This window comes from Sinohyriopsis cumingii, unplaced genomic scaffold (assembly GCF_028554795.1).
Source record: "Sinohyriopsis cumingii isolate HCF-2022 unplaced genomic scaffold, ASM2855479v2 utg001621l, whole genome shotgun sequence".
NCBI lineage: Eukaryota > Metazoa > Mollusca > Bivalvia > Unionida > Unionidae > Sinohyriopsis > Sinohyriopsis cumingii.
The window spans coordinates 1,095,296-1,122,538 of NW_028316027.1; the positions used below are offsets into that span (position 1 = coordinate 1,095,296).

Genomic DNA, 27,243 nt, shown 5'->3' on the forward strand with positions numbered 1-27,243 from the left:
TATTTTAATATGACTTTAATGTTTATTTTCTAGATTTAATTAAGATTATGAATCAGAATCAGTCTCCAACTCCACTGTAAAGTTTATCTATTACTTCTTCTGCTCAGGCACCTGCAAATTAAAACAAAATTGTAATGCTTAAATAAAGTCATATCATCTCAGCACTAGTTACATATGCAGAAGTCATGTTAATCAGCATTATAAAAATGTATGAAATTTTCTTCACTGCACTTGTGCTTCCCTTACTATCGTTAAGCCATGATACAAGATAACTTTGCACTTACTTATCATTTCTGGCAAGTGGATGGTGCAATCAATTTGCACAAAGATGAATTTATTTCATCCAAATATTTCATGTGAATAAAAATTCCAAATGGAGGCACTTGTCCGATCAGACAAGATATATGCATATTGTAGTTAGCTGGACTCTAGCTTTGATAGTCCTGGGCAATAGGATAAGCTGATTTTGTTATCAGTTTAGAAATGCATCCGCTTTGCAAATACTATGCTTTAAAAGACGAAACTGAATCCAATATTGATGAAATAAGAGTCATTTGGATTACCTTGTTTTTTATCATTCTGCGTTGGTTGGGTGCATATTTGAGGGTCTCTGATATGGTCTCTTCCATTCCATTTGCCTTTGCTTTGCCATTAGTTTTCAAGCAGGCTTCTGCAAGAGTAATACAATGTTTTAAAAAAGTTTCACAACAAAGGATGCATTGCATTTTTCTAAATGCCAGCAATAATCAATGGAATATTTTTAAAACATGTACTTTGAAATGTGGTCTCAAGTTACTTTATCAATTCATTTAAAAATCTCTGGCAAGTCACATGAAAAACACAATTTAAATCAAGCCATACTTACTTATCAAAACCTGACATATCACAAGCTCTTGAAATGCTTTTTTCCCTTTACGTCCCTTTGGACTATACTCTGGCCAGTCTTTTTGTTTTAAGCTTTTTCATCATCCTGCAGACACTATCCCCAATTGTAAACCTGCCCAGGGAGCTCAAGTAGCATATCTGAAAATAATAATAATAATAATATTACTATTTTTTGATTTTGATATTATTATTAGTAGTAGTATTTCATGATCGATGTGACAAAATATGCTTGTATATAGTTATTTTTTGCCATGGTTTTGCAAGCAAATTTAATTTCTCTAACTTGAAAAAAATTTGATAACATTAACTATGCAACACAATGTACTAATAGCAATTATAAACCAAATTAACCACCGTGAATCTATTAACTTCATAAATGACATTCACTCAAGGATTGAATTAAAGTAGCCACATAATATGTAATAGTGTATATGTAGTAAAATACCTGTTACATGTTCATCTCTAAACATGTTTTGGCCTACATCCGTAAGACAAAACAGCCAACCACTACATGTTCACCCCACCCCCAAAAATAATTATACAGGCACTGCAGAACTTGCATAAATTATTTTGAGGTTCACAACAGCAAATAAAGGTTATAACAGTTTTTTTTAAATAGAAAATAAAGCCCCAATTTACCATCTTCTTGGAGAGTTTGGGATTCTCCTCCAACCTCTGGCAAAGGCCCTCTAGTTCCTCCACTGAATCACATGGCATTGCAAGAATTTCTTCTCTATATTCTGTGTCTGGGCCTTGTGTATGAACTTGGAGGGCCAGCTGCTCCAACAAATTCTCAATATTTGTGTCCAGTTTCATAAGTACATTGAACTGGAAATCTGTAACAGATTTGTGATGAAATTAGTTTTGAAAGATCAAGATCATTATTATAAACTCCTTAAAAAGATCTGTACAGTGAACATGGGTTTAACAATGAAATATATTTATGGAATGAAATACATGGTTTTTGTACAGTTTATATGAAAACTTTTCCCATAATCCTTTATTTTTTTATTCCCTGGATATGTTGTTTCACTGCTGGTGTCTGTAAAGTCTGCATTCAATGTAGATGGTTTAGGCGTCTGACTTACACAAGACAATGGTATACATCAGAAAGAAAAATAAAAAAAACCAATGGAATGATGAACAGTCGACACATCAATGAAAAACAATTCATTGTTTATTTGCACAAATAAGTCTTGAACAGTATGTTTTATGACCTATAATTTAATTAATTAACATCTCACAATGTTCTGAAATAACAGTATCTAAGCTACAAGAGCTTGTGCTTTCATGTCATAATCTTCCATTTTGCAAACAAATTTTGATGTTGAATCAATGTATATGACCTTAGCATTGAACACTAACATTCAAAATGTCTACAAGATGACAAGACTATTATCAACTGAAGTGACAACAAACCAATGAGTTTTACGTGCATTGAACATAAGCATTTTTAAATGCTATAAAATGTGTTTTTAGTGTATGGCCACAAATTACCCAACATTTTGTCAAACATAAAACAGTTCTACTACCTTAGATGAGAATTAAATTCATAAATACAGTGTATAATTGACCTACTCGTATTTAGAGAGCTGTAAATGAAATAAGAGATTATATAAAAGTCAACACCTGTAGTATTTGTTTCATTATTCTATAATGTACATTTTTTTTCCATCCTCAATGCTTACTACTTGCAGAGGAACTGGCAGAGAGAAATCTTTATATTCTCCACTCCAGAGTGGATGGGGATGGTGATGGTGTTGTCCTTCTGGATGCAGCTAAGAGTATAAAGATTATCACTACTCCTTAATTGCAGTAAAAAAGAAACAAAGAAATCAGACTGGATTTTTTGGCATGTAAACAAAATGCATACTGGTTGCAATGACCACTGTATATAAAGCAGTGATACAATATATCACAAAATGCATTCTTTTTTAACAAAACATCTAATCTCATATATACAGCATCATGAGTAAGTAAGTACTCTTAAACACATCTTATTAAACAGACAGAAAAATGATGAAATTTATACATACTTTTGATAAAGAATTTCCAATTGTGGCATGGTATAAAAGCAATTGATAAAAAATAAAAAGAGACCAGATAAACTAAATAGAACATACCAGCAGGATAAGAGGAAATCTTGGAGTCTGCAAAATACTCTCCATTTCAGGAGGTTTTGGATGAGATGGCTGACCAGAAAGGTTTCCACTTGAGATTTTCATCTTTTTTCAGTTCTTCATTTTCATCTGAAATGTCAATGAGAACTTGTAAATACTGTATGAGTCCTTGAATACACTGACTCCTTGTGACATACAGGGTTTGCAGAACAATCGCTAGCAATATTCACCACTTTTAAATCCAGCTGGTGAATTTTCACCATGAAATGCATCCGAATGCAGTGAATAATCCTGGATTAAAGACAAAATAGTGTACAGAAATGTGCAATAAATTAGTCAAGCTCCAGACAAAACAAAGATATGATTTATCTCTGATTCATAATGACTTTTCTTGTGCTACACATTTTACCAATGCAAATTACATTGAATTTTGTAAATTAAATGGTACAATTAAGATATGTATGTCAAAAGATTACTAATCTTCAGCTTTCCAATTAATGCTAAACACAAGTATCAAGTCATGTATTTAGTCTCTCACCACCAATAAATGCATTTTTAAGTAATCATCCTAGAGTGCACCAAAGTCATGTGAACTTGATCCAATTCCAACATTACTGCTGCTTGAGTGCTTAGATCCAGTATTGCCTTCACTAACTGATGTTATTAATACCTCTCTCTCATCAGCATAATTTCCATCATTTTTCAAAACTCCCATTGTAAAACCTCTGCTGAAGAAACTAACACTACACCATAAGGATTTAAAGAACTACTGCCCGGTTTCTAATCTCCAATTCATATAAAAAATCTTACAAAAGGTTGTTCAATCCCAGCTTGCATCTTGTCTGAATTCAAACAGTCTTTTTAGCAATGTACAATCTGCATATCGCCCTTGCCACAGGACACAAATTGTGTCTGCAAATAGATTACACTCCAGCCCAGTTGATCTATGTTGTGGTGTTGCACAGGGGTCTGTTCTTGGACCTGTTCTCTACACTCTATACACTCAGCTGCTCTCAAGTGTCATAGATCATCATCCAGTGTCTCACCAGTTGTACACTGATGACACCCAAATATACAAATCTAGCCACCCAACTGAAGTTGATGCTACCATCCAAGGTGTAGAGATGTGCATTTCTGATGTGAAATCATGGATGACTTGTAACAAGCTGCAGATGAATGATGATAAAACTGAGGCCATTCTGATTACAACACAAAGACTTTCTCATTCACGTCCTTTACCTCACACAATAAATATCAGCAACACCAACATTAAATTCACACAATCAGTACAAAACCTAGGTGTTACTCTGGACAGTACTCTCACATTGCACCAACATGTCATGAACATATGCAAGGCTGCATATCTTGAGCTGAGACGCATCAGCTCCATTCTCAGATATCTTTCAGTTGATGCCACTAAAACACTTGTGTGTTCATTACTACTTTCAAGACTGGACTATGGTAACTCAATTCTGTCTGGTTCATCTTAATATCTACTGCAGAGACTTCAAAAAGTTCAAAACATAGCTGCTTGGATCATACTCAGAGTACCACAATCAGAGCACACCTCCCCCCTGCTCTGTACCCAACACTGGCTATCCATTCGATCCAGAATCAAACACAACATTAGTTCTCTGTGCTACGTTTCACTGACAGACTCTAGTCCAACATACCTATCCGACCTCACCTACGTGTACACACAAGCAAGATACTTACACTCCTCTTCCGACAATCATATACTCATTATTCTCACTATGAAAACAGAGTCACATGGACAGCATTCTTTTGCATACCAGGGCCCAGCAACATGGAATGAATTGCCCACTGAACTTAGACACAAAGACGCAGTGATCCCATTCAAGAGTGCTCTCAAAACTACTTATTCTGACTGCAAAAACAAACTTAATGACTTAATAATGTTAACTACCTTAAATATTCTCAGCATGTTTTTTATGTTTTCTAATTTCATGGTGTTTGTTTTTGTAATCATATCATTGTGTATGTTTTTATGTTGTCTAATGTTGCAAAGCGCTTAGAGCTTCTAAAGATTAGGCGCTATACAAAGTCCTCATTATTATTATTATTATATTTAGCTTGGATGAATATTTTTTAAATCAGTGGCCATAACTAAAACAATGGGATTTTGTTTTATGATCATAAAAGTATGTTGGACACCATCCATGATGTACAATGCTGTCTGACATTTCTATGCACCTAAGGTTTCCATCTCAAATATTAAAGCAAAATGCATACCAAATTTGACAGATTGACGAAAATAAAAAAAAGCAATGCTTACCATTTGAAAAGAGGCAATTGTCACTAGAATATTCTATTCAAAATGATATTAATTTTGGACACAGGGGATACCACCCCCATGTTTTCCTGACTCGTGATATGTCGGCCTATTCTGTGCACAGCTTTAAAAGATGTAATGTTTATCCATCGAGCTATAGAAATGAAATACATTTACTGTAGACTGTTTCTGTCAGCAGTTAAGTTGAGTAATTAGGTCAGGTTTATAGCTAGTTTACAAAATTCAATGCAGAATGCCAATAAATGACAAGATATATTTTTGCAAACTAAAGTGATCTTGAAAAAAGATTAGTAAAGTTTAACATTTTATAAAAAATAAGCTATTATGTGGAAGAGAAACAACAATGAAATAGGATGCAATGTGTTTGCGTCTTGTTGATGGGGGAAAATTACTAAAGAATTTAGAAACAGACTATACGCTGGGGAATTTTTTGAGAATTTATGTTCTGGCGACAAGTTTACATATTGGGTAGCAGATGATTTTGCATGTGCAGGACAACTTCTTGCAAAATTGGAAACTTGGATTAAAATGCAGTATTGTTTTAAGGTATACATTACCATATTTTATATAATGTATTGTATGATTCTAAAAGATGCATAGTTAATCGGAATTTCTGGGTTACAGATTCAAGAAGGTCATGGAGTGGGTCTACATGTTGACTAATAAATTACTATTTGATCCCCTAGGTGATATTTCAATTCTAAATTAAAACTAATAATACTTAATGTATAACCAAAAATGCGACAACCTGGTGGAGAGGCGAAAATGGATATAAAAAACTTTCATATAGCCTCAGCAAATTTAAACTGAACAAATAGGGAAAAAATAATTAAACTAAACAACAAGACAAATTATGATATGATTTTCATACAAGAAACACATAATAAGTTGACTAAAGAACTAATAACTTCATATGAGGAAAAATTAAATGGGGTTATAATTGTGAATGATTATAAGGAGATGTAAGGGGAGGGGTAGCTACTTTTATCAAGAATAAAATGGGAGTAACTTGGGAGCAAAAAAACAAGGGAAACTTTTTTGCAGGAAGATTGATACATATTGTGATACAGGACACTCATTTTATAAATGTATAAATACCTGCTAATAAAAACAAAAAGCAACAATTCATTGAAAACCTGTTTAAATATGTAGAAACAATTTCAAAGGCCCCCCTCCAATCTGTGTTGATATTGATGGAAATATTGTGGATCTGATGTGCAATCTTACTGCATGCAAATCTTTCCAGAAAGCACCTATGTACTGTTTAGACACCGGTATTTGGTAACAGCCATATCTAGCGCAAAATTCAAAATGGTCATAGGACAGAAGGTTGAGTAGCTACAATGTCATAGCCTCAATGTCTCCACGAAGTAGGGATAGTAATATTTGTGCTAGGGTTGTGCTATTCCATGTCGATTTACAAGTAACCAAACAGGATTTGATTTGGAAATATTTTTCGCAAAAAGATCTCTTCTGCCAATGGTAGCTCAATGGCTGGGAGAAATACTGGCAAGTCAGATGTGTATAAAATGTACAGCAATGTGTGCAGATAAAATTGTCAAAAATGTTTGCAGGTTTTAATGAAAGGGCTATATCAGCCTTGAAAGTGCCAGAAATTATCATTATAGATGTGGCTTGAGTCTACATGTTTTCAGTTAACAAAAACAGAGTATCAAAGCTAGTAACTGGCATCCTTGTTAATTTGACTAATAACTATTTTTAATTAACCATTTCAGATTTATAAATATATACTCAATAGTAGTGAAGTGGGATGATATAGCATCAATGGGACTTACCATTAAAAACCACCCTGGGACGATATAGCGTCAATGGGAAATTTAACATTATGGAAACCCTTGGGACGATATAGCGTCAAGGGGAATTTAACATGGGAATATGGGACTGTTTAGCGCCAAGGGGAATTGAACAGGGTGGGACTGTACAGCGTCAAGGGGAATTTAACATGGGCAAAAAAAAAAAAAAAAAAAAATCTTGGGCCTGTTGAGCATCAAGGGGAAATGGAACAGGGTCAGGACCCTATTTTAATAAGGTCCCGACCTGATGGGTCTATGGAAATGGAACAGGCGAATATTGAAACAGGGAGGGGTCTCTATTTTTTATTTTTTTTAAAACAAAAAAAAAAAAGAAAAAAAAAGGGTAGGCAATGAAAGTCAAGATCTTTTCGAGACCTATGAGTGGCCCTGAAAAGGGCCTTTGGGTTTCTTCTTCTTCTAACTCTTCCACTTCTTCAACCATCTTCTAACTTTTACCAATATTCCTGTCATCTTCTTCTTTATTTCTGACTCAGGCATCCAGTCAGGATGACCTATCACTCGGAATTTCTCCTGTATTCTTATCCAGTTATTGTTGAGTTTCTCAAAGCTTTTTTTTCTCTTTCTATTTTCTTCTTCTTTTCTTTCCTTAGATCACTTTTCTTTGATGTTCTTTACCTCTTCCGTCAGCACTTTCGTCATTACTTCTTCCATTTTTGTCAACTGGTCGAACCCCCATTTTACGTATCACCACTCCATCCAATACAATACTTTTTCCAGGAAGCACCCGACTTGGATGACATGGTCCAGTGCTTCCTTCAAACTTCCCACTCTGACATAAGGTGGATCAGTAAATCCGCTTGACTTGTTGACTTCTTCTTCTATCATCCCTGCGATGAGATCTCCGGCCACCTTTAGTCCTCTGACTTGAATAGTTAACAAGTCTTGCCTATTTCCATCACTCCATTCCTTTTCTATTCTTCCTACAACATATTCAACATCCATTATCCAAAAATAGATATCTCTTAATAGATTGAATAATTTTGTCACCTCCATCTTCTTTGTTTATTCCGTGGAATGGTCTGAACGATTGTTGTTGTTGTTGAGTTGAATTATAGTGGCGTGCGCTTCGCATTGAGCATGTACCACTGGTTTATGATGCCACAGGCACCTAACTGATTACTCCTTGGAGGAAGGAATGGAGCCACTTCCTCCAGGCATATCTGTGTTCACAGAACACTAATTGATTGGGCCGTCAGGTCAAGGTACTTTTGTGTACACATCGATCTGATTGTAAGGCCTATGTTTTGTTTGAGTGGGATTGGACCCAGCACACACTCTGTCATTCATTTGCATTGGTTAGCGACTAGTGGGATTGGACCCGATCTAGTCCGTATTTTTAATTTATGATGCGTGCACTGCACGTATGTGTTTTGATGTCTGTCCGTCGCAAAGGGCGAAAGTGGTCAGGCTCGGGCGGAGTTGTCTTGCCACAGGTTAGCAGGGTTTTTCCGATCCAGGGTATTTTTGTTCTAAATTTCCGTCTTTGGAATTTTGAATCATAAAAACTCTGTGCTGTTTTTAAGAGAGATAGAGTCTATTGAGGTCGATGTTAGCTTTTAGGTGACAGTATTTGTCGATTGGTTTTGCAGCCTTGTGCTGCTGGCCCTGGATGGAGTTGGTGTTTTTTCCATCTTACTGAGTAATTGTTTTTGGGTCCTAATTATCTAGTTGTAAATTTTGGTTGCAGCCTTGTGCTGCTGGCCCTATAGTCACTGGTTTTTTTTGACTACCTTATACAAGTAATTTTTGGGGTGGTATTCTATATATTTGTTATATTTGCAGCATTGTGCCACCGGGCCCGATAGTCGTTGGGTTTTTTTGACTACCTTATATGTGTAAGTTTAGGGTCTTAATACGGGGGATCCCTGATGGTCTATTCTTGCGACCACCTTTTACGTTCTATTTTGGGACTATATGGTTATACCTAGTTTTTGTCTTAGCTGTCACCTATGTAGAAGATAGACTTTTGGAGCTGTTAGTTAGGGTGTTAGGTGAGTATTAAGTTAGGAGAAGTGGAGAAGGTTTGTTTTGTTTTTCCCACCACCCACCCCCTGTATATTTCTTCCTGGTATTTGAACTAGGTGTTTTTTAATTTAATGATATTTGTTTGTAGAGTTTTATCAGTCAGTGGGCTAGTTTTGATAAAATGAGTTTTTCTATTGTTCAGAATTTGGTACTTGTTTTGTGAGTGTATTTATTTTGTAATACTTTTGGCTAGATTCGGATTAGATTCCCTCGTCGATCACACTCGCCTCTCATAAATGGAGAGTTCGGGGAGACCGAATCCTTGTCTTCGCCATTGGTCCAAATTTGATATATATATATATTTTATGTAAGTATTTATTAGTGTAATTTAGATAATTTCATTGCTTAGCCGGTTTCGGATTAGATTCTCTCGTCGATCACACGGTCTGAATGACGAATACTGTAGGTTCTTATAGTTAAAGCGCAGACCTGAAGGAAAACATCCCCCTAAGACTAAAATCTTATATTACCAAGATCATCACTTAAAACGTACAATTCACAATCTTCTCCTAGAGCAAAAGTAATCCACATAGTAAGTAATTTCAGACCACTGCCATTCAGGGTAACGTTCAAGAATCTCATTGAACTCTTTTGATGTAAACGGTCTAAAGCGATATAATAGTATGAATGCACCCTTGACCCAGAGAAATCTAACACACTGGTTGACTTTTTTCACTTATCTCTTGTGAATTTCTCGGAATAAAAGTTCTACAGTTATCCATTGAGATTTCACTCTGGCAAGCCCCTGCCAAACTTCCTTGTAAATCTTCTCTTGCAGTTCTTTAGGTAATGATTCAATATCGTTTTTGAAATGAAGTTTAAATACTGGTCTCGATGATGTCCAACATTTGACTCCTAACCAATCTGGTTTCTTCTTTAATGACATGGTAAGTTACTTCAATTTCTCGGTCCCACTAAGGGTAAGTAATGACAATTCGGTGACCAACGAGCATGTTCTAGACAGGCCGAATCTTGTGGTTCCCAGTGGTGAAGTGACACATCGCAACTGAAGCACTTGACTTTATCCCCTTCGTGCAAGTAGAAAAATCTGGCTCTGGCTAATTCTTTGGGGATCGGTCCTCCCAGATACTTAGGCCATTTTCCTTTGAATGATTGAAGACGATTTTCAAAGTCGCAGTATTCCAACAAACACACAGGGAACGAATATTCGTCTTTCACAGGTTCGTTTCGATGAGGGCTGGGTGACATGGACAGGAGTTTGCTCAAGTCTGGATGACATCCGTAGGGGGGTAGACGTGAAGGTGAACATCCACATTTAAAATGAAACCCAGTAAAGTGTCCAAGAGGACGAGCAGCATCGCTTTCGCATCCCTCAGGTTTGACACGCACAGCATCACTTTCCATGAGAGGGGTAGTGAGAACAAAGTTCTCATGATGCTTTACGGCATCGCTAAGGTCACAGCGTACAGCATCGTTCCCATCGCAAGGCTCACAATCACATTCCACTTCAGAAGCCCCAAACTTGAATTGTGCCTTTCTGAACTTGTTTTGTGTTTCTCTGAAAGGATTCATCTTGTTCGCTTGGTCTTGGTAGTCACAATGAACTATCGATCTTGACCATAGCCCCTTTTTATACTAGTCACAATGCAGTCTCAAGCTTGTACATCGTTCCTTTTTTATATCTAGTTTTTGAAGGTACTGTCTCTAAGGTACCGTCATAATTGTACCGTAGTGTAATGGGTGGAAAGGCCATAGAAAGGTAAGGGCAGTGCAAAGACCATCGAGTGTGTTCCAGAATAGCTGAACCTTTATAGATACATAGATCCATTCGTAACTTCAGTCCACAAGCGAAACACTGTACTTCGTATCCCAATCCTGACTCAGGTCCCAAGTAGACAAATCCTGTTCTAGCTAAAACATGCGAAGAAGGTAATCCTTCCCTATCCGTAAACTATTTCTGAAATGTGTCCAATCGACGGGCACAATCACAATAGTCAGGTAAGAAGACTGGAAAATGGTAGGGTTTGAACTTGGAGTTCTCATCAGGTTTCTCACTTGATTCTTGCTGTGGCGTAGTCATGCTTCTGGTGAGTGGCTATCCACTTACAACCAATGTTTTATACCGACATGTCCATATGGCAATATAAAGTGATTGGGAAGCCGCACTCGCTTCTGATACACGATTTGACAGACTTTTTCCAAGGGTCGACTGACGATGTGGTGAGTGGGTAAACGTACAATCTTGTTCGGTTGATAGGTGGTCACTTTAAAGTGTTCATCTTCTCTAGACTGCAAAGCTTCTTTCAATACGCCAAAGTTCACCACTCGACTGGTACGATAATTCAGAGTCAATCCTTTCACTTTACACTTCGTGTGCACTTCTCCTTGTTTGTCCCAGTATTCGTAGCCATAATTTTTAAGACCGCCACTGGCGAAACTTAGAATCTTGTCGTCAGAATGCTCGTCTGTCCAGGCTCCTAAACGGTCTCCTTCGATGTTAGAGTGCTGTTGACTCGGGTGATCGATGTAGATGCAACTATCCGTGTCAAAGTACAGGACGCGTTCCCCTAACAGTTCTAAAGCTTCGTACAGTTTTAAGCGAGCATGAGCTGTCACGTAAGCTGCAATGATGACATTTCCAAAAGGATCGGCTTCTACAAAGTCCAGATCTTCTTCGTAATTGACTAAGATCAAATCTTCGCGAACGACGTCCACGTGTTTGATGAATTTAGTTTTGTTGTGAATCGTCTGGAAGTAGCAGGAAGGTTCTGTCAAATATTCTTGGGTAAACACGGTCGTTGTGCCATTTTACCCCACAAGCAATTTAACATCACTTTGGCAAACGATTGCCTGCCTTTGTTTTTCTCGATGTGATCTAAAGTAATGCCTTCTTGTGCCCAGTATTTCTCTTTGAATGTCTTTTGGTCTTCGGGAGTGTGATACCAGGACGGATAACCACTGGCTTCTTGCTTTAGTTTCAAAAAGGCATCCACGTAGTCTGCCAAAATGCCTTTCTGAGTGGGGTCACCCTTGTTGTATTGTTCTGTCTTGGGAAAGTGACAAATTTCATACACTTCTAACAGTTGGTATCCCATGTCCAGAGCTTTGAACAATTCTACGCTGACCCACGTCCCCGTCAAGGCCCGTTCTTCCTGGGTGTGCTGACTAGGCTGGTCTTGGTTGCACGTTTCAGCACAAGTACGGCACAAAGGAAACATCAGTTTGTCTTGACAATGGTGAGGTAGAACGGGATGGTACAAGTCAGTGGGAGCCAAAACTTTACATTTGATCAAGCCTTCATATTGTCGAATGTTTTTCAAATCGATGTGTTCCGTCAACAATTGTGGGTGCCCTGCAGGAAAGCGACAATATTTGCACACGTAGGGATACAGTGAACACACGTCCAAGTATTTGATTTCTTCTCCTTTCTCTTCGTCGGCTTGGTACAGCAAACTGGTGGCATTGGTCCTTCCTCCGTACAAACTATCCCTCGTGTTCAGGGGGTCCATGAACTGGTAACTTTCCACGAGGTGTTTAAACTCTGGATCGGTTTTCAAACGGTGATGGTACTCGTGTTCCCACATTTCCACCACTTAGTATCCTTCCTGTTCTAACTTTAGGCGTTGCTGACATGTGGCCTGGTACAAGTCTTCCATGGTTCATTGTAAAAACTGATTTTTAGTGCCACGGTCAGGGTAACAGATGGGGCATCCGTGAAATAAGCAACCTTTAAACTCGTACACAATCTTGGGGTTTTCTAAGTCCCAACCATCGACCGAATGCATTCTGATGGTCTTTTCACCCCCTCCGTTGCGGGCATGCTGAATCCATTTGTCTTCCTTGTCACACAAGTAATGTAACCAGCGTAGGGCTTTGACCGAGTATTGACGTTTGACATAGTTGGTTATTTGAGGACTGATGACAGCCACGGTGTTTTCAGGCATGAATCATTGCCGGTACACTAAGGAACATGCTTTGGCAATGGTGCAAGCTTCTTTGAAAGGATCGACCCCTCCGTGTTCCATGAACAGTTCTCAAAATTTTCCACAGCAACACCGTAAAATGTCCACGTCGGAACGACAATACTTTAGCATTTCTTCCTGAAAGTCGAAAGGGTCAGAGGCGTGAGCCTGGTACCAAGCGTAGAAAGCTTCTCGTTGTTCGGTACGCATGTTGTCAGGGTCGTAATAGTGAGCCTCAGGCAAATGGGGTAGAACGGTGTGTTGATTGGCTTCCGTATTGAAAAAGTGTGGAAAGCACCCTTTAGCCATTTCTGTCATTCCAAACGTTTTAGGCATTCGACTCAAAGGCATGGCTAAGTAACTCATCGAATCTTTAAACTGTACTTGTCCCACTTGCATGAAAATGATTTTGGCTCCATTCAAAGTGACTTTAGGACGTTCGATGCCATGTTCTGTATAGTATCTGTGAAGAAACTGTCCATCGTATCCGGAGAAATTGTGAGCCATCACTGTGGCATGACGATGACAATCTCCGTAACGTTCGATGTCCTCTTGGATCCACGTCTTGTCGATGGGGTGAAAGACCCATCGAGCAAAATCAGCTAGCGTGTTCGGTCCTCGAAAGATTTTTTCACGTCCTCCAGAAATCTTGCTGCAGTGAAGGCAATGACTGAAAATAGGTTCTTGAATGCACTTCTCGCACGCTCGATGAGCCACGCAGAAATTAGGAATGTGAATACCAGTCTCTTGCATGCATTCAAAATCGAAAAAGATGAAATTGCCTTTCTTCTTGTGACCGATCTCTTTCTCTGGTTGGGGTTGGTATTTTTGCACATAGCATTCGTGTTCCAAGTCCACGATGTGGCAGCAAATGTGACATTTTTTCTTTCCTCGACACAGGTGTGCCTTGGCATTATTGGTAAGTATGCCTTGTCCACAGGTACGGCACAATCTCAGCAGCTGACAAGCACATTTCTTCTGTGAACCTTGCATCTTCAAATGTTGTTGGTAACAGGCAGGGCTGACAAACGTGCGCAGACCAGTTGAACAATGCACTCGTTCTTGTCCTTCGCTCAGACAGGGTGGAGAGGCCAAACATGCTGAGCATTTCAATCCACATCTCGGTGATGAACCCTTCTGCTTTCTCTAACAGTACTTCGGACTTGAAATCTTTAAACTTCACCGTGTATTTGTAAGCTGTAGTTCTAAATTTTCTAGAGGGATGCTCTTCCGTCTCTTGAATGGAATAGTACTTTTCACGGTTGACTAAGGGTGGTGAACTTTGTTTAGAGGGTTTGGATTCTGGTTCACTCATGTCCTCTTCAAAATCACTGGCATGAATTTGTGCCAAGACTTCAGCCCTGGTACGAGGCGATAAAGCACGTTTCTGCCTCTTACTTTCTTCTTCCTTCTTCTCAAATGAATTGGATCGTTTCATCTTGATAGCAAAAAGTCAAATGACTAAAGTTTAAACACCATGGACTAATTTATAGTCATAGCAGACCAGCGTATATAAAAGGGTATGTGTCTTGTCCTTTCACTATTCATTTCACTCTCAAACCGAGCACAACGATGGAAGAGACTACCCAGATCGAACGTTTCATCAGAGCTTTGCGAGGGGTCATCCAAAAATTCTCTTCAGACCAGCCGAGGGACTACTCTCCTTCCTTTCAAGATAAAAGTCAAGATACTTGCTATATCTGTCAGAAGAAAGGGCATTGGTCTTCAGAGTGTCCAGACCGTCAACAAAGAAAAAAAGGGGCTAGAAAAGACAAAAGTCAAGATACCTGTTATTATTGTCAAGAAAAAGGACACTGGTCTCCAGATTGCCCAAAAAAGAAACAAGGAGTCAGAAGAAGAGAGGGATTCTTCAGAGGAAGAAGAGGAAGAAAACAGGTGAAGAAAAAGAAACAGGAGAAGAAAAGAAGAAGAGAAGAAAGTGAGGAGGAATAGGAGGAAAAGACTGTGGTGGTGAAGAAATTCAAAAAACTCAGAGAGTGAACAATGAGACAGAAGAAGTTTATGAACTTTTTAAAGTGCTCTGTTGTGAATTGTGAATTGGATTGTAAATATTTATAAAAGAATAAATTAGGTATTAAAAGGTAAGTGTCTTTGGGTTTTGATTTTAAAATAAGAACCTACACTCACACACTCATACACACGTACTACAGAGGTAAAATGTTTTTTTTTTATAGTTTGAATGGATGTTGGCAATTGAAAGTCTATCTCTTTTCGACAGACGTGGGTGGCCCTGAAAAGGGCCTTTTTTGGTGTAGGGGTGAGTTTAAGCAATCAACTTTAACTGCCTTAAGCCTTTGCCACGGCCAAGGCCTACTTCTGGACTGCGTAGTGTTGATGATGATGATTTGGTTGAAATCACTAAGGGTGGCACGGGAGGCTTAGTCACAGGGTTGGAGTGTTTAGCTCGGGAAGGTCGTATTCTCTTTGGTCGTAATAAAGAAGTCTGATAACATTTGTTTCAGACTTCTTAACTCCGCTAAAATGTCTAACAGTACCGTGACCATTTGATTTTCACACCCTTGTTTCTTTGCTGCTGCTTCTTCTTCTTCTTGTTTTTTTCTTACCTCTTCTTTTTGCTGCTGTTGCTGTAGGAGAAAAGCTTGTTCCGCTTCCTTTTGCTGTTGTATAAATTTCTCCAATTCTTCTTTCTGTCTCTGTCTAAATTTCTCCACGTGTGGTAATGAAGGAGAAGGTGATGAAGGTTCCGGAACAAATTCTTGCGAGGTAAGAAAATCCACAAAATCCCAATTCACCTCTTCTGAAAGTAAGTCCGGTTTCCCTTGGGTAGTCTCCACAGCTGGTGCACCCCAATTTATCGTTTTCTGAGTTTCCGTCATGTTGAAAAACTGTCGCATGAATTGACTGCACACAGGTGCTAGCAAATCTATATAGACCACATGACGTCACAGACTGCTCTCTTCGGATTGGATGTGGGCGTGTTTGGATTGGTCAGTGAACTCCGTTTCAATCCTTCCTCTCCCTATAAATAAGTGTAGTTCACTGCATTCCTTCACCTGTTCTCGGCGCCTCAAAATGTGGACCAACGTTCAATCTTCTATGCTTGTGTCTTCGATGATGTTCAGGACAGACATACCGATGTACGTCCGATCCAAGTGGACAGTTGTCCATAGGACAGATACCAGCCTATTAATACGTAGGATCTATGTGGAGAGGCAAGGATGTCTCAAAAGAGTTTTAGTCTATGATCCTGCAGTCAGGCGAAGCCTAAGGACAAGAAGAAGTCACAGATGCCCTTTATGTTAAGGGCATATTAACATAAACCCAAAGGCCCTTTTCAGGGCCACTCATAGGTCTCGAAAAGATCTTGACTTTCACTGCCTACCCTTTTTTTATTTTTTTTTTTGTTTTAAAAAAAATAAAAAATAGAGACCCCTCCCTGTTTCAATTTTCGCCTGTTCCATTTCCATAGACCCATCAGGTCGGGACCTTATTAAAATAGGGTCCCGACCCTGCTCCATTTCCCCTTGACGCTCAACAGGCTCAAGATTTTTTTTTTTTTTTTGCCCATGTTAAATTCCCCTTGACGTTATACAGTCCCACCCTGTTCAATTCCCCTTGACGCTAAACAGTCCCATATTCCCATGTTAAATTCCCCTTGATGCTATATCATCCCAGGGGTTTCCACAATGTTAAATTTCCCATTGACGCTATATCGTCCCACTTCACTACTCTCAATGTGTTTATACCAATATTAAGTTTCTGTATGTCACTGTGTTTAAGTTTTGATTTTCTCTGTTTTATTTCACTTGATACAAACACATGCTGACTAATCTTGTCATGTGGTGTATCTCGATCATACTGTAAAAGTGCATAGCTTAACACAGGTTTCGAACTCTTGCTATGAGCAGCAGCAGTAAACATGGCATGTACCACTAGAAATCAACTTTTTTTCTTCTTGGCTATAAAATCATTAGGTACTAATGTGTAAACTATTAAGTTGGTAATTTTTTAAATATAATTATTGTGCAGATTTACTAAATGTACTTTTGCGATACTAAGTCCCATGTTTGTTTAAAGGTTCTAACAAGCTGGGGTTTTTATGCAATATGTCATAAGTATATAAGGTGTTGTGGGCTGCATGTATGAAGACAGCTCAGCAGCTTTCTAACTAATATTGCAATTACTATGAGCTTTTTTAAAAGTTATTTATTTTTTTAAGTTGTTTCTTACTGTTCTGTATATAGTTTAGAAACTTTAAGCAATATTTTGGACTAGTCCGATAACATAAGACACATCACCCAATATATTTGTTGGGGGGCTGATGGGTCTTACTGCCTAACGAAGGGTGCTGTGTGGAGCGTTTTGATGTCGACTAACAGTGTAATGAAAGTCAAATTTTCTGAAATATCACACACAACTGGTAACCAATAACAATGCATTTCTACAAAGTAAAGTTATAATGTTTTTGTCAGACTTCACTTATCCTGATGTCTTTTCTCTAATAAATTCAAATTCTCACAAAAGAACCGGACCTGTTTTCAAGTTTTGTTGGCCCACATTTCAGTTGGCTGGAAAGCGATGAAAGTCAGGAATGCCAAAATCGGGTTAAGCTGAAACATTATTCTTTAAGGAAACAAATAAAAATATGTTTTGCCTATTGGAACTGTAAGCAATGTTTTGTTTCATTCAAGAAACATATTCCCCACATGAACCTACTTAAACAAACTTTGGCGTACCTCGACTACCATTGCATTGCAACAAATTCAAATGTATGTCAATGGAACATGAAAATGTGTCCATTTGCTAGTGTCATATTTTCACTCCACCAGGATAAAGACAGCACTGTAAGTATATTAATTACACATAAATTAGTGGAAGAGTGTCGATATAGGCTGCCAAGTGTGTGAGCTATTCCTGAAACTTGGACTACTCATTCCGATGACAATTGACATTGGAACACATATACATGGCCGTTATTTGGGTAGTAAGACATAGCACTAAAACAAAATATTTTGGACTTGTACATTTTTGTTTAAGATTTTATTTAAGCACAAAATATTTATTGATGGAATTTAATGTGCTTTTCTCTATTCTAAATTATATAATTAATATTCATTCCTAACTTATTTTACAAGCAAACTACATATAGTTATATCATTTGTTATAAGAACTTGGCTATATTGTCAAGTGAGTGTTATCTTCACATACCAACACGTGTATGTACTGATTTTCTGTATTTAAGACTCTAATTCCATGCCTGAGAAATTTTTCTTATGCTGCAATACATGATTCAATTTCTTATACAGTATAGGTCCAAAAATGTTCTTAGGGATATAGAATACCCAAGTCATTGTGAGTGTTATCCTTGCTGATTTGATCTTTGCAATACAATTTAATCATTACTTAATCCATGATATGATTGAGGTTTTTTTAAACTAGTAATTTTTTAAATTACATTACATTTTTTTGTAATGTAACAAATCCAAATCACACACACACACTTAATCTAGCACTTCACACACATAATTCCAATGTCTTCACAAAAAGCTCAAAATGTCAAAGTCACTGTGAGTGTTATCTTCACTGACATAATATTCTAACTTCAAGTCAACAATAACTTATTAATCTAGCAATCCAGAAAAGCATAATTTAATGACATTTTTCTTTCATAATTTACTAGTTGTCTAAGTCTGAGGTGGGCAAACTATTTTTCAATGTAGCCACAGGTGTGGCGAATGAGAAGTGAAAAACATCATACGATGCCACAACTGAGCCAAACTTACATGGCCAATTTGCCACTTGTGGCAATTGGTCACAAGGTTGCCCACCCTGGGTCTAAGTCAGTGTGACCATTGTCATTACCAGCCTGAAACCCAATTTAATGCCATTTGTATAAATTCATTTCAAATAAATATTATGATATAGTTGAAGTGTAAAGTCAAGCGAGTATTCTGTTTGCAGATTTTACATTTTAGATATTACAGTAAAGTCATATTTTCTCTTGTGTAGTGAACTTTATTGCAACTGGTTCCAAAATAGTAAAACTTATTCAGTTTTCATTCACCAGAATAGGTATTAATACAATCCTGAACTAACTGTATGGTACTAAAATATACCCTGATCTTGTGTGAGATTGTAATATACAGAACTATACCTCAAGACAACAATAATATATTGAATTTATATTATATCAAGACTGTCATGGTTATGAACTCCAACTTTATTCAGGTTTTTTCATAATAAATGATCATCTTGTGTTATGGCTGAAAAGAAATCAGAGTTCATTTTAACTCCATTCTCTCCACATTTGTCAGTTGTTATGAGGCATACTCATCATCAGTGTTATAGTAAAATGTAATCTTATCTGGATCAATCTTGCTGGTGTAATATATGAATGGAGAAAGAATATTATCATCCAGATTAAAATATTTTTTATTCAGACTCTACTGAAAATTTTAGCTGGATATGGGATACGGAGCCTGATGTGTACGAACAAAGCAATGTGTACCATGACCTTTTTAATTTAACATTTTAAACTCCTGCAGAAGAAAGAGATTTTTAGATCCATTAAATTGTATTAACAAAAACATTTCTTCAGTATGATTTTCCTTTACTTAGTAGTGACACAACTCATATTTTAAAGTTGTTGTTTTGTGTTTGGTTTGGCTTTTTATGGTAAAGCAACACAAGTAAGTTATTTCGTGCCAAGGCACTTTAAGTATAGTGCCTTGCCCAAGGACGCACCATGGTAGCTAACCCAGGTTGGTCCGATGGTAGAATTTGAACCTACCTTATTTCACAGGTCCAGAAAGCTAACCACTGAGCAACTACAGCTCCCCATCTTATAGTGGAATGCTGGTATACTTTATGATCAAGAAGGATGGGTTGGGGTATGCATGTTGCATCTGAAAAAAGTGATGGAATTTTTGTTTACATAATATTTTAGTCATACAATATGAATCATTTTCTATAGATTTAAGATGTATCAGATCAAGTTAAGAAAAATTATATATTCTATTTCCTGGGAATGTACTAAAATTCACTGTTAATGTTTGATTTTTTTGGTAGTAAGCTTACTTGGTATTTTTTTCTTTTTAACTTGAATACCTAATTTGTTAACATCCTGTCCTAAATCTTCATGGTTCTGTCTATAAAGTGACAACTGTTGATACATGTAGGGAAGTTTTTGTTTATATCTTTTGATTTTTGTGGTTCTGGAAGTTGCAGTATTTGTTGTTGTATTATTAACCATTTCAGTAATTTAATGAATGCAGAGTATACTGCTCTATAAATGAAATTTATGGGAAGATAATGTAAAAGTATGTTTCACTGCAAATATAAATTGTTTAAAATAATAATATATCATTTATCATATGACTATTCAATTGTGGTAACTAGTATTCCATCCAATATCTATATATTAAAATATGTCTTTTCATACAGCTGGTGATCATTTAGATACAAGTCCAATTGAACATAATCAAATTATCAGTGCAGGTGTTTTTATTAGTAGTAGTATTGCAAGTATAAGTGTTAGTATTAAGATTTCATATACAGGTATGATAAGTGTATCATAATGTTTAAATGATGCTCCTTGTTACAACATAAAATATGTTCATTGAAACAAATGGTTCACTGGTAAATTGGCAGTAAAGGTCTTCACTGAATTATGTTGCATAAACTATTTTACAATAAAACATATATGATGCATCTCAATTATGATGATGTGGAGGAGGAGGATTAATAATAATGCAGTTTAAGTTATCTTCATCACATAAGTTCTAGCAGATGTGTCATTTTTATGTGGCTCATTATCAGTTTGAAACTGGTCTATGATTCCTGGATCTGGACATATCTGGCCCCCTGCTGTTGTGCTGCTATGGTCTTTACAGTTCATTAGGATATCAGTTACACTTGGTTTACATTTAGAACCCCATGGGATGGAATGCCCAGTTTGAAACTGAGAGAATGGTTAATTATCCATAATATAACTCCTGCAGTTATTATTAGGTTTGATATCAAGGTCTTTCATTAAAAGCTTTTCAACTCATGTTCTGTTCTACCATACAGATAAATAAAGTCAAATTCAAGGCTTTCAGAATTGTCCAGTTTGTTTCATGTGTTGTCAGTTTAATGGGCAGGTAACTAAATGTGCAGCAGACGGACTGTATATTGCCACTGTACCACATAAATATCAGTGCTTAGTCTGCTCTCAGTGGCTGTGGTTTGATTAGTTACAAGTATCATCACATGTGACTAATTATTAACCAATGTAATGAAACTTATATAATTAGAAGGCTGTATTTAAAAACTCTAAAGATCTTAAATGTGTGCTAGAGGGTAGGGTTAGCAGTTATAATCCCAATTATGTTGTGACGAGCAAAAAGCACTGCACACATTTGAGCTTTTAGTTTGGTTCTGGTAGGGTCAAAACATGCAGGTACATTTTGATCTTTAAAAATTAACATAATTCCCATGTAATACTTTCCAAACCTAGGTATGCAATTGATCTGATAAAAGTTTTGAGATTACTGTTTAGGCTCTGTTCTTACAATACTAGATATACCTGACTACTCCACAGTGAAATGGCCAACTGTTAAGTTATATAAGCCAGATGAGTAATGTTAGCCATTTGTTTAAGTGTTTTCTCATTAATTTCATTTGTGTCACAGAGTTGCATGCAATATTTCTTTCTAGAATAAATTTATTTTATTTTCTAACTGTGTATTTTATGGTCTCACTGGACAGTTTATCTGGTGAATTTTCATCCGACAATGACCAATTACAGAAAAATGAGAATAATTTTACACTGAAGATACTAACAAAAACAAACTAATGATTTTTGTAGAAAGCATACATGTGAGATTTTGACTGCAGTAATCAGGTTAATTCCTGATGCAGCTATTGATTTCTATACTGAACCATCACTGCCACCATCTCCTAAATTTTACATTCATTTTTGACAAGAAATAGCTATTTTCAATATTTTTCTGTGACAAGGCAGCTAAAAGAATCAGTATGTGGCTTATGCATGAATAAAGTTCACTAGTACTATAACAAATTAGCATACTTTTTTCATCAACCCTCAACCATCTAGATTTTTTTATATTTGCCTCTGTAGCAGACACACATCAAGGTCAGCAGCTCATTTGCAGATCAAGCATTTGATCTCCAATGCTCATCTAACTGTGACAGGCAGTCACTAACAAGCCAACCTATTTCCATGCCTAACTCAAAGTAAATCTAAACCACATTGTAGATTTAGCTTATGTGTGAATTTAGAAATGCTAGGCTTGTGATAATTAGGTTCATGCCTTCTACCTTAAAAATTAGGTGTATGTCAAAATACAAAATTATCCAGTGAGACCTATGATGTTAATTTTAATCCCTATGGGATTTGTGACATAAAAAACCCAAATGCTTTATGTATTAAAAGGTAACTAATGGGGGCAGGATCTGCAGTGAATCAATGGTATGTATGATAGACTCCTGATAAAAATGTTTGTGTTACAATCCTGTTATCAAGTCAACCAGGTTACCTACTACAATGTACCCTTGCCTTACTCCAATTCCCTCAGTACTCAGTAAACAACTAGTGTTGCTGTACATAACAAAACCAGTCCATACTGATTTTACCTATTTTACTAAATCCTGACAAAAATAATTCTCTAAATAAAGCATGATTAATATGTGAAGGTCTCGCATGTAATCAAACTCTTCCAAGCTTTTAATGATATGAACCGATTTATCAATGTTTATCAAATTTACATGAAAAACTATTTCTTATTTGTTATCAAATATGTTAGATGTTTTGATCATATAAGCATTTCTGCTACATTAGATCAAAATAATCATTTTGTCAGAAATAGAGCCCTTATAGTATTTGCAAGGTCAACCAATCAGATGCAGAATTTGAGTTTAATATGAATGAATATTTTTTTTACAAAATTGCTCCTTTGCTATATCTTGATGAGATAAATCTATTTACCAAGTCTGATAAAATTAATGAGAAATAGTTTTAAGAGCAGTAGCAAGAATGGCGAGTGAGATGTAGAACCACCACATTATTTGCATAGAATTTGCTTACAGCCTCAGACATACAAGCAAATAATTAAACAAGTCAGATCTAAATTTGACCATAAACACTGTTGTGCAAGTCGTAAGAAACTCTGCCAATCAGATGCAAGGTCACTTCATTAACATACCTTTATCACACTCATAATAAGCATCATTGTGAAGCTTGACTATAGAAGCGCAATGGCCAAGTATGATCAAACTTGAATCAGCAGTAGTGGTTATAACCTCGTGTATTTGTATGCATCTTCACTTCTTCAATCTAGATCTCATTTATATAAGCATGTATTCTAAATTTAGTAAAAACTGCACTATATGCATAAATACTGCATGCGGTGGTAACATGCTCAGTCAGGTGAAAGATCACTTTATTATTATTAATGGTTAACACTCATCAAACTTCGAGGACAACTTAATGATTTTTGTCTATATTGTGGAAGTATGGCTTTTAGGTTGGTTAAAAGAACTCAACTAATCTTATACATGATCACCTCGTGTATATACTTGGATTTTGCTGAATTCCTAAAGCATGGAAAGATGCCATAAAAAACCACCTAGTACATAATAATTTTGATAAGCAGGATGATAAAATAACGAACTTGCGAAAACAAGATTCACTCAAGTTTATTTACAAAGATCTTTGACAGGAAGCTAAAAGGCAACACACTGCGAAGCAAGAAACTTGGATGCAAGTATTAAATAAAAATATAAGTAGTGAGGAGTGGTCTGATATATATAGCCGGGCAAAATGCTGTACCAAGGATACCAAGTTGATCTCTTTTAACTTTAAATTAATCCATAGAATAATCGCTACTAATGATATTCTTAAAAGAATTAACATATTTGATGACAACAAATGTACTTTCTGTAAGAGTGAAACTGAAAGTATTGAGCATCTCTTTTATGACTGCAGTATTACTTCACAGTTTTGGTACCGTTTTAATGAAGTTTTTGCACCTTTTTGCCCAAATATTGTACATCTGTCCAAAAAAGAAACATTTTTAGGAAGTGAACAACTGGACAGTTTGGATAATTTTCTGCTTATTTTGGCAAAATATTATATTTATACTTGCAGATTCAATATGAAAAATCCTTCTATTTTTGCTTTTAAGCAAATAGTTGCAATGCATAAGAACATTGAAAATTACACTGCCAAGGTAAATAAAAAAGAGGACCAATTTCTTCAAAAATGGACCTCAACAATGAACATTTAACTTGTCTCTGACTTGAGGGTAAACAGGAACAAAATACTGTAATATCACAAAAGCCATGTCACCTAGATTTTGGCCATATGCATGTGTATATGCGTGTGTGTGTGTGTGTTTTTTTCTTTTTTACTTTCTCTGTAGATTATATTTATTATCCCTAGATTATCTGATAACCAGAAATGTTTGATTGTAAGGTGATCCTGGGATGGTTCCCCGACCCAGTGGTCAACCTATTACGGGGTTAATAAAAAAAAAAAAAAAAAAAAAAAAAAAAAACTTGGATTTTGCTCATTATTAGATTTATCCAAGATGTTGATTTAAGCCCAAAACCAAGTTTTATATAAACAAATTGATCAGAACTATGGACTCCAAAGTAGCTAATTTCTTACTGTTGAAAGACAGAAGGGATGTGAAATAAATAACACACTCTGGACCATTACATAAACCCACTTAGCCTTTTGACCAGTTGAGATAAAATAGCAACAATAATGTTAATTCAGATTGATAAATTATGTTTTTTCACATTACCTCTAGCCCTTTTCAACATGGATGGTATTTTTCTTCCACATATGTCAGCTCTTAATTAGTGGCCCTTTTCCATCATGAATGTTGTAGGTGAAACTCTCAGAATTAGGCTTTTTAATTTGTATCTGAAAAAGAAAAAAAATTATTGGTCTGCATATATCAATGTCACCTTTTCTGTATTAAATTAAAATACCATATGTGTGTGTGTGTGTGTGTGTGTGTGTGTTCATTTTAGAATTTAAGCATACTTGTCTCCAAGTGTTTATTTTACAATTGATGATGATAACACATAACTGGTTCAATTGATAAAATGTTATTTCTGACTTCTTACAACTGCTCATTATATCTGAATTTACATTCAATGTTTGTTTTAATTAACATATTTTGGATAATGGGCAAATTATTTATTTTGTAGTTTATCATTATATCATTTATCAGTAATTTATCATTCAAATATTTAAAATATAGTACCATTATACTGACTTCATATTCTATATGATATCCCAGCAATACATGTTAAGCAGATAAGTGCAAATAAAAATGTTTAGAATGTAAAAGCTACTCCAAGCTCAAAGAAGATCTGCAAAAGATGATCTCCAACATATTACCAAACAAAAAGCGAAGTTAACGCAGTTACCTTTTTTATGATGTCTCAAACACCAACGGTACTGTACAGCTACGTCTTCTGAGTTTTACCGTCATCTTGTCTTTCAAACCAGAATTAATTTCTTGAGCTCTTACAAAATGAAGAAAATTTTAAATACTATAATTTAAGCAGCTTCTTTACATGACATAAGATAAATTATGGCACAGTGTTATGTCTTTCAGCACGACGCAACTTCACATTTGGACGGCGTGCTGTGTGGGCATCCCTGACACAGCAACTGACATGAATCCTTTATTAGCAGACAATAATTCGGAATAAATCCTCCGCAAATCTAACATTCTCGATTTTTCATAGTTCCACTTTTTCACTGTTGCACTTGTTTGATTGTGCTCATGAATTTCAATGAATCAAGTTCATCTGCTGTCTGAAATCCCGGTTCAGTTGGTATTTTCTTCCGCGCATGATGCCGTGTAAATACAAGTTACGGTCGACATTCAAAGTGGTTTAGGTTAATTTATTATTTTCCTTTATTAAGGTCATTTGCAGAAAGTATTTCGCTAGGATGAGATAATTTTAAAAAAAATATATCAAAAATAAAACTTTCTTTTCCAACGCTAATACTGGATATATTTCAATTTGTGATTGATACTATAAATAAATATTTAAAAAAACATTTTAGCCCGTGGCTTCGGCGCGCCACTCGTTTTTGTGGGTTTTTTAAAATGTTGTTGGTGTTGTTTTGGTTTTTGTGTGTGTGTATCACACTAAGAAACATACCAGGTATTAGGCCTAACGTAGGAAAAGAAATTATCCTCTATTTGTTACTATTCTTACTGTAAAATGACGCAAAAGTGATCAAATTGCTATTAAGATTTTGTTTTATATAACACTTACCGCTCGTTTTCCTCGAGATAAAGCAGCCACTTCAAAATGATTATAAAATCTGTGACAGATGAAGAATGTGGTTTAAATAATTCGTAATCGCCTGCCTTAAATAATGTAGGGATTTGCTAATGTATTTCATGGCCCTCGTTTGAATAGATAACAACGATCATGTATATCGACCAAAATTTGTATATTCCTGCCCACGATCATGGATTTTGTATTAAACCGTATATTACACGAGCGCTCTGTGGCGAACTCGGCGGGGGGGGGGGGGGGGGGGGGGGGGGGGGCTCTATTATACCCGCTATATCAGTTGAGAAATATATTGAACTGATCAGGCCCCAACACTCTCGCTCTGACAAACATTAAAATAATTATATGCAGAATATCGGTATGTCTCCCTCTTGCCGAAAATGTCAGCACCATATATATTTTGCAAGTAATGTAATGGGTATAGTAACACACACACGCACACACAAACACACTTTTTTTGGGGGGGGGTGCCGGAAATATGCCCCCCCCCCATTTCCAAAAAATTAAAAAGTATTTTATGTTTGTGTCTTTCCCCCTCAGATGTGTTGTATGTTTTATTTAAAACAAAATTTTATATAAAAAAAATTAGTTTGTAGATATTTTGATGGGGTATTTATGTTTCCATAGTGTGATCTAAAGGGTTGTTCGTCCGAGTCTGGTTTCCCTCACCTTGCTCGAAGTTCCTTCCCTTGAAATATTTTGTGACCTTTGCTATATGTCGCCTAGGTCTCAGTGTTTGCTATATGTAATGGTGCTATATTGTATGTATGCTATATTTTCTTTATGTTTGAGACAGCAAGTATAGATCAACTATCTTTCCCAGTTGT

The 27,243-nt window shown here is 36.4% G+C and overlaps 1 long non-coding RNA gene across 3 annotated transcripts; it reads right to left on the bottom strand.

Annotated features, from left to right (window-relative positions):
* On the bottom strand, positions 1–25,866 carry LOC149771870 (uncharacterized). 3 transcript variants are annotated; one of them, XR_016418147.1, is made up of 9 exons: positions 25,529–25,866; positions 24,895–25,016; positions 19,875–19,989; positions 3,009–3,134; positions 2,574–2,663; positions 1,525–1,721; positions 866–1,023; positions 564–670; positions 1–111 (listed from the first exon to the last, which is right to left on the bottom strand). It is a non-coding gene; the product is annotated as an uncharacterized LOC149771870 (long non-coding RNA). The 3 variants fall into 3 exon arrangements; XR_016418148.1 differs by having other exon boundaries at positions 2,574–2,690; XR_016418149.1 differs by lacking the exon at positions 2,574–2,663.
* Between the last annotated feature and the right edge of the window lie 1,377 nt (positions 25,867–27,243).